This window comes from Mustela nivalis (assembly GCF_964662115.1).
Source record: "Mustela nivalis genome assembly, chromosome: 13".
Taxonomy (NCBI): Eukaryota; Metazoa; Chordata; class Mammalia; order Carnivora; family Mustelidae; genus Mustela; species Mustela nivalis.
This window is the reverse complement of record NC_139032.1, coordinates 56,452,929-56,461,513: the sequence shown is the minus strand read 5'-3', so window position 1 is coordinate 56,461,513 and position 8,585 is coordinate 56,452,929.

The following is an 8,585-nucleotide window of genomic DNA, read 5'->3' as shown; positions in this document are numbered from 1 at the left end:
AGGAGGAGGCTTTTTCTCAGTATTTCTCAATATTTCTCAATCAGAATTCCTGAGAGAAGATGGCATCTTTGCTCCTTGGCCTCCATAGATCATGTGTCAATCCCTGAACCAATCACTGTGGCTAGAGGGAAACAATGTTCTGATTGACCAAATATAAGTCCACTGAGGAGCACTATCCCTAGTAATTATATGGTAGCTGAGTTTTAGATTTTGGCCTATCCTAACCACACCGTGGAAGAATGGATCTCCTCTTACCACAAGGACGAATGAATTAAGAGTGGAGAAAATTAACACCAGTCCATTACAAAGAGAAAAAGTTGATTCTGCAAACTATACTTTTACTCAGGAATAGATTTTTTCCTATTTGTTCATTTTCAATTTTATTGATTTTTAAAATTTTGAAACAATAAAAAATGTATAGAAAATTTGCAGGCACAGTACACAACCAATTTTTTTCCCCAAACCATTTTATTTTTTTATTTTTTTTTTTTAAGATTTTATTTATTTATTTGACAGAGATCACAAGTAGGCAGAGAGGCAGACAGAGAGAGAGAGGAGGAAGCAGGCTCCCTTCCGAGCAGAGAGCCTGATGCGGGACTCGATCCCAGGACCCCGAGATCATGACCTGAGCCGAAGGCAGCGGCTTAACCCACTGAGCCACCCAGGCGCCCCATCCCCAAACCATTTTAAAGTAACTTGCCAGTATGATGTTCCACCACTCCCAAACACTTTACTATGTATGTCCTACCAATAGGGACATTTGCCCAAGTAACTATAATACAACAGTAAAAATCAAGTCATTGATGTTGTACCTTACCTTCCATCTGGTCCTCAAATCCCAATTAAGTTTGCCACTTATCTCAATCCTGTCCTTTAAAACAGAAGGATATAGTTAAGAGTCACCTGTTGCATATAGTCATAATACCTTTTTACTCTCTTTCACTTGGGAGCAGCAATAACATCTTTTCTAGTCTTCAGTGACCTTGACATACTGAAGATTACAAACCAGTTATTTTATAAAATGTACCTCTGGGCTTTTTCCAACCATAGAGAGTTAGATTCTAACACCAAGAATAGATTTTTAAAGATGTAAAGGAAGCATAGATTTCTCAGAATAAGTCAGGGCCAGGGCAATCAAATTTCCTTTTATGGCAGGTCCCTGAACTGACAGATCACAGAGATGTACTTGATAGTCTGTCTGTTGGCAAACTGGGTCTTCAGCAAGGCCTTTAACAATCTCTGCCATCATATTCTTCTGGATAAAATGGGGGAAATAGGTTGGATGGCAGTACAATTAAGAGGAAAAGTAACCTACCAAATGACTGGAGTGGACCTTTGTCATCATATTTGTCCACTCAACATGCAATCCCTTATTCCAGAATAATTTTCTGAAAATAATATAATATTGGAGGGCTGTAGTGCACTGGATCTACCATGGAAGCAGAAAGAAGATTCTCCTTTTTACTTCCTAGCAGCTAGGACTCAAGTGCGTGAATTGAGCCCAGCCACTCTCACCAAGGACTTTCAATTTTTAAGGAAGGATGCTAAGAAGCAAGGGTAGTGTGGAAAGTATTCATAGTGACAGAAGCAGCAGCTTGAACAGTCTTGAAGTGGTGGTGGTGAGTGTTCACCGGCAGCGGTGGCCATGGCAGAGCTATGGTGTTATTGACCGGTTTGTAGTCAAAAACCCTGCTTGGCACAATTACAGTATTTAAAAGGATCCAAGTCAACTTATAGGGTGTTTTCACTGTTCCAGGGCTCTGTATTCAGCCCTGCCTTTTAGTTAGAATATTAAAAAAAAAAGTGTGTTAGAAGGGATCAACGGAAGTATATTTGGAATTATGAAGGCAACTGATGATCCTGCTCTCTTCTATCATGTGGACCCCACTGGAATGCTGCATCTAGTCCTGGCCATGAGTCTTTGTCTTTTTTTTTTTTTTAATATTTTATTTATTTATCTGAGAGAGAGAGAGAACAAGCAGTGGGAAGGGGCAGAGGGAGAAAGAGAGAGAGAGAGAAGCAAACTCCCTGCTAAGCAGGGAGCCCGATGTGGGAATGGATCCCAAGATCTAGGAGATCATGACCTGGGCTGAAGGCATATGCTTAACCAACTGAGCCACTCAGGCGCTCCTGGACACTAGCCTTTTATGAAGGAAATAGGCAAATTGGAACCTGGTCAGAGAAGGATGATCAGGACATGGCAGGAAATCAACCATAAAACATGAAAAACATTAGAAATGGGAGATACCACATTCCCTGCCTCTGGAGAAGGGGGACTTGGTGACATGCATGCTTGGATTTCATATTTCCTAAGGACCAGTGCCTATTATTACCTCCTTTCTCAGTGGGAGTGTCTCTTGTGATTTTACTGTCCTGGTCTTCCTATTGTATACTGGATATATGGGGAGGGGGAGATAACTTCCAAAAAACTTGTAAGTTTAGTACAGATCCTTTTTTGGATTGAGAGTAAGCTTCTGACATGATGTCATATTACCCCCCCAAATCTCATACGTATATTTCTAAGATAACCACAATACAACCACTAAAATCAAGAAATTAACATTGATACAATAGTATCATCTTATTTTAGGATACGTTTCATTGGTCATCCCCAAAATATTTTACAGCAGAAAGATCCACTTCCGAATTACAATGTTGCATTTAGTTGTCATTTCTCTTTCGTCCCCTCCAGTGGGGAACAGTTCCCCAGTCTTTCCTGACTTTAATGAACTTGAAATTTGTTAAGACTTCACAATGATTATTTCCTGGAATGTTTCAAAATTTGGATTTTTCTAATGTTTCCCATTGAAATTGTAAGTATTCTGTGGAGGAGGTACTCTGAAATTATGTAAATATCTTGTTACTCATCACATGTTCATTTCTTTATTTATATCAGCATAAACTCATGGTTTCTTATTTTGTTCAATTGGCTGTCAACTGTTCCTATCAATATTTATTTTCATGCTCAAATTGTTCCAGGTTTGGCCAATGGAAGCTCCTTCAAACTGATTTCTGTGTTCTTTTGACATATCCTCATTATTCTTTGAGCCCTTCTTACTTTTTGGTAGATGATTTTCTAGGCTCAACTTGTAATATCTCCGGTCCATCCCTGAAATCAGCCTTTTCCCCCCCAAGAATATCTAGTTCCTTTTATTGGAAAATTATGTTTAGAAATCAAGATTTTACTCATTGCTACTGGGAAGTTTCTGCTTCCAGCACTTTTCCAAGGTATTTATTCATATTTACATGTAAATTATACACAAACACCCCTATATTTATTTCATTATCTATCTATATATTGAAAACCACAAATTCACACCAACTTCCCTAATTCCAATAAAGTATCAAAGAGCTCATTTTAGTTTTGTCCTTGTCTATATTTGTAACTCCCTTCTCTGACAGTCCGAAACTGGGTGACTCTCATTAGCCATATATTTACTTCTGATCAGTGTCTCTGTGTTTAACAATCTCCTCATCCCACCCAGGCTCTAACCCCCCATACTGGACTGCCCTAATTCACTGAAACTCCTAATACCCTAAGCCCCCATGGATGCCCTCTTTATTCTGCTTGGGCTTTGACGCCCTGCACTAGTCTGCCACTCTCCCCACTCATTATTATCCCCCCTCTCTCCTCATCTGGTTGGGCTTTGACATACTATCTATGATGTTTAGGCGCCTATCTTGCTCATCCCTACCTCATGGCTTTTGGGCTGAATTGCTCAGGAAGAGGATGAAGGGAACTTGTTTTATAGTTTAAAGGACCCTGAACCTGAAGGATTATACCTGGACTTGAATTAGATGATGAAATTCTAGACCTAGAGCCTGAGCCTGAACCTTAATAGGCTCAGCCTTTGGGGGATCTGGAAGGAGATTAATGTATTCCACACGTGTGAAGAACCTAAATAATTTGTGGCCACTGGATAAACTACAGTGGTTTAAAAAAGAGGGCTGTAGGGGCGCCTGGGTGGCTCAGTGGGTTAAAGCCTCTGCCTTCGGCTCGGGTCATGATCCCAGGGTCCTGGGATAGAGCCCAGCAGGGAGCCTGCTTCCTCCTCTCTCTGACTGCCTCTCTGCCTACTTGTAATCTCTGTCTGGTCAAATAAAGAAATAAAATTTAAAAAAATAAAAATAAATAAAAAAGAGGGCTGTAGATTCTTTACTCCTCCAGTCAACAAGGAGGACACATCTACTCCCTTTGAATCTAGACTGCCCAATAAGTTGCTTTAACTAAAATACCCAAACAAGTGAAGCCAAAGACTGGGCCTCTTGGGATTTGCATCCTCTTACTTTGTCTTGAAATGTTCCTTCTTGGAATGCAGCCTTCAGTTTGTGAGGCATGTGAAGCAGCCATGTGAAAGGCTTTTATGGAGAGGTCCGAGTGGAGGAGAACCAAGGTCCTGACCCACGGCTGTCTAAGCCGGCCTCTAGCCCACACAAAATGGCAGCCATGTGAGTGAAGCCATTTGGGAACAACCAGCTGTGCCAGTGCCCAGGTAGAGCAGAACTGCCAGTCAACCTACACAATTAGGAGAAACAAATTGTCAGTTTGAAGACACTAAGTTTTGGTGTGCTATCTTATGCAGAAGTAGATCATTGAAATAATGGTCTGTGATGTGCCTGGCACTATTCCATGTCCTTCTGATCCACTGATGTGAAAGAGAAATGTGAACTGACAGGTACAGAAAAGGGTGCTGTGGAACGGGGGAGGGAATGCCACTAACCAGTTGAAGGCAGCCTGCAGGGAAAAACAGAAAGCTGGCTGACTCTGCGCAGATCAGCACTGAACAGGCAAACTACAAAACCCACATTCCAGTTCTTGGCCAATCAGCACTGCAACTTCCTCTTCCAGGTATCTCCTCTGATGGGATTAGTTTCCACCTGACAAAGCGGAAAAGTGGAAAGAGGTGGAGAAGGTTGCCTTGGGTCTGTCTCTCTGTTTCTAATACCAGTTCCTGTTTGGACAGCTGTCCTGTTTGGACAGACAATATTGTTCTGAAGGTTTCTGACCTGGACATTTCTGAAGGAAAAAAATTACAGATTGTAGGCATCTCTAAATGGGGGTAGGGATGCTGATAATGTTGGTGGGAACCTCATTGGCTCTGCATGTTCCCAAAAAATAAAGAGCAAGTGTTTCTTTTCCTTGCTTCCTGGCCTCAGAGAAGGTCCTGGAATAAGTCTGTGACCCCTAATCTCCCCTCCATCCTGTCTCCAGGCTATTATCTGGATACATGGAAGATATATCTCCATTTCCCCCTCCTCTCAGTTTTCAGATGGGGCATTATTTAGACTGACCCTCACTCATTGGACAGGCATTTTCTTCTAGGCATAGGGTGTTGGGGTCAGCTTCACCTTGACCAATTCCCTGACGGACAATTCTTAACTTATGTGTCTAAAATAACTTAGCGGGATGGGGTGTGTAGGTAGCTCCATTGAGCTACCATTGAGCTACCTTGGATGTCCATTGAGCATCCAACTCTTGACTTTGGCTCAGGTCATGATCTTGGGGTTGTGAGATGGAGCCCCATGTCAGGCTCCGTGTTGGGCATGGAGACTGCTTAAGATTCTCTCTCTCGGGGCACCTGGGTGGCTCAGTGGGTTGGAGCCTCTGCCTTTGGCTCAGGTCAGGATCTCAGGGTCCTGGGATTGAGCCCCAAGTTGGGCTCTCTGCTCAGCAGGGAGACTGCTTCCCTTCCTCACTATCTGCCTCTCTGCCTACTTGTGGTCTCTGTCTGTCAAGTGAATAAATAAAATCTTTAAAAAAAAAAAAAGATTCTCTCACTCTCCTTCTGCTCCACCCCCTTTCCCTCATGCACGCTCTCTAAAAATTAATAAGTTGAAAAAAAGAAAGTTAAAATAACTTGGGGCGGGGTGTGCCTGGCTAGCTCAGTCAGTTAAGCATCTAACTCTTGATTTGGCTCAGGTCATAATCTCTGGGTTGAGATTGAGCCCCATGTCACAATCTGGGCTCACTGTAGAGCCTACTTAAAGTCTCTCTCTCCCTCTCCCCTCCTTTCCTGTGTGTGTGCACTCTTTCTCTCTCTCTCAAAATAAAATAAAATAAAATAATTTAGCAATAGTTCTTCCCTTCTCCCTTCCCCAATCAAGATAATCATAAGCATTCATTTAACAGGTATTTTAACTATATTTACTCAGTGTCCACTATGTATGTTCAGTTCCAGGAGCTGAGGATACAGGAGTGAAGAGAGGAAGTTCTGCACTCATGGAGCTGACCCTCTGCTGAGGGAGACAGACAACAATAAATAAATATATGATGTAGGGTAGTGATACATGCTCTGAGAAAAATCAAGCAGGTAAAGTAGATTTGGATGGGGGACTATTCTACGTAGGATAGTCTGAGAAGACCTCTTTCTTAAGGTGACATTTGAAAGAGCTGAATTAAATACGGGAGATGAGTATTTCAGACTAAATGAACAGCAAGTACAAAGGCCCTGAGACAGGAAGAAATAAGCAAATTCCAGAGAACAGCAATTAGGTTACTTGGCTAAAGCAGGTAGAACATGATAGAGAGTGACAGATGTGGGTGGGGAAGAGAGACAAGAAACCAGTTAGGTAGGGCTCCTACACATTTAGATTTTGTTCTGAGTAAAATGGCATTAACTGATTTAGGCTTACAAATATCTTCCTAAATGCTCTTTGGAGAACAGACTGGGGAGGGGGAAGGGAGGAGGTGAAAGCAGGGTGACCAATTAGGAAGCTACCATTATAACCCAAGTCAAGATGATGGTAGCTTGGTCCAAGATAGTTATAGCAGAATTAATAAGTAGTTAATTCTGGTGATTTAAACGTTGCACTGCCAAGACTTGCCGAGGGACTGGAAATGGCATTTTAGCATAAGAGAGGCACATCGAGGACACCTTTTAGGTTTTGGGTTTGAGAACTGGCTAAACAGTGGTGCCATTCTCTGAGGTAGATTAAGAAGGAGAGTAGGGTCTAAGGAGTAGGTTGTCAGGGAGGGGGCACAGGAGGTATTGAGTTTGAGATGCTGGTAAGATAGGCACTTGAAAGTAAGTCTGAAGATCCAGTCTAGAGATAGAAGTTCTGCAGTCACCAGCAAATGATTACATATTACTCCTAGGGAGTGTGTAGACTGAAAAGAGCATCATGTGCTATGTTCTAATGTCGCTCTCGACCCGCAAGAACGACCCGCAGACGAGGTGAGTGGCAAACTTCTTTATTGACAATCTTCAGCCCGGGGACCCGTACACCGATTACAGCCCCAAGTTATAGGATACAGTGGATAGAAAGTAACCAATCACCACATAACACAACTACTATAACATCCAATCAGAAGGGATACAGATGACTTCAATCCAGATCAGGCGGGGAGCTCGTGCCTACCGACGTGAGCCCCCGAAACTTATTGTTCACTCTGTTTTTGTGCCGTTCCCATGGTCCCTGGTTAATCTTATACTAGTCCCGATACTTCAGTACAGGTTGTGCGTTCCCTGGAGCGCTCCCACATAAACATTCACCTGCCCTTCTCCTCAAGCCTCGCCTAGTACGTGACTCCCAGCTTCTGCTGCATGGCTCTCCACATTCTAAGGCCTCTGACAACTGCGGAAGACAGAAATTTTATGTCATTGTATACAGATACTATAAATCACTCCTGGGGAGTCCCTACGGACAGAAAAGAGCATCATGGACTATGGCCTGGGGACTTCAACAACTGGAGAAGAGGAGGAGAAGCCCACAAAGGAGACAGAAGAATGACTAGTGAAGTGAGGAAGATCAAAGAGGCCTGGTGTCCAGGCAGTCAAGTGAGGAAAATATTCTATATGATCACAACCAAGAGTCAACTCCTGAGCCTCAGTTTTCTCATCTGTGAAATGGAGATAGTAACAACCATCTACTACAAAGTGCTGTAGCATTGAGTATTGCAAATAAAGCAGTTAGGCTTGCGCTTGACTGGCATGTAGTAAACTTCCAAGCTATGCTAGCTATCGCTATCGTTTCCTCCACTTCAGGGTTGGCTGCCAGAGCCCTCGGCTTCTCCATCCACATAAGTAACAGCATTTCCATGAGTCCTTCTGGGGGGGGGGGGGTGAGGTGTCCCTGCTCACTCAGGCCGCAGGTGTGCCTGAGGAGTGGCCTCTGGATCAAATCTGAACCAAGCAACTTCAGCGCCCGTGCAAATCACCCAGGGGCAAATTCGTGGTAAATAAAGGTCTTGGAGCCAGAACTCTGCCTCTGTCTCTCACTAGCTGTAGATCTTAGGTAAGCTTCTTAGCCTTCCTGAGCCTTGAACCCTTTATCTGTAAAATAGGAACAACTGCTACCTCCTGGAATTGTGTCTCAGCTCGTGTAAACTGTAAACAAAGCCGGCTGCTCTTCCGAAGGCCAGCGACGGAGTTACTGACGCTCCTTGCCACCCTCCCACCTAAAGCACGTATTATCTTAATGCACTAAGAGAGGCACCCTACACACCCAAAACCCAGCTGGGTGGGCCTCTGAGCTGCCCTAGGCTGGGCTGCCATAGGCTGAGGCTGACAAGCCGAGACTCCGTGCACTTTCCCGCGGCGCGCGGGTGAGCCGCGCCTCCTTGCGGGGCCCCCCCACGTTGCTAG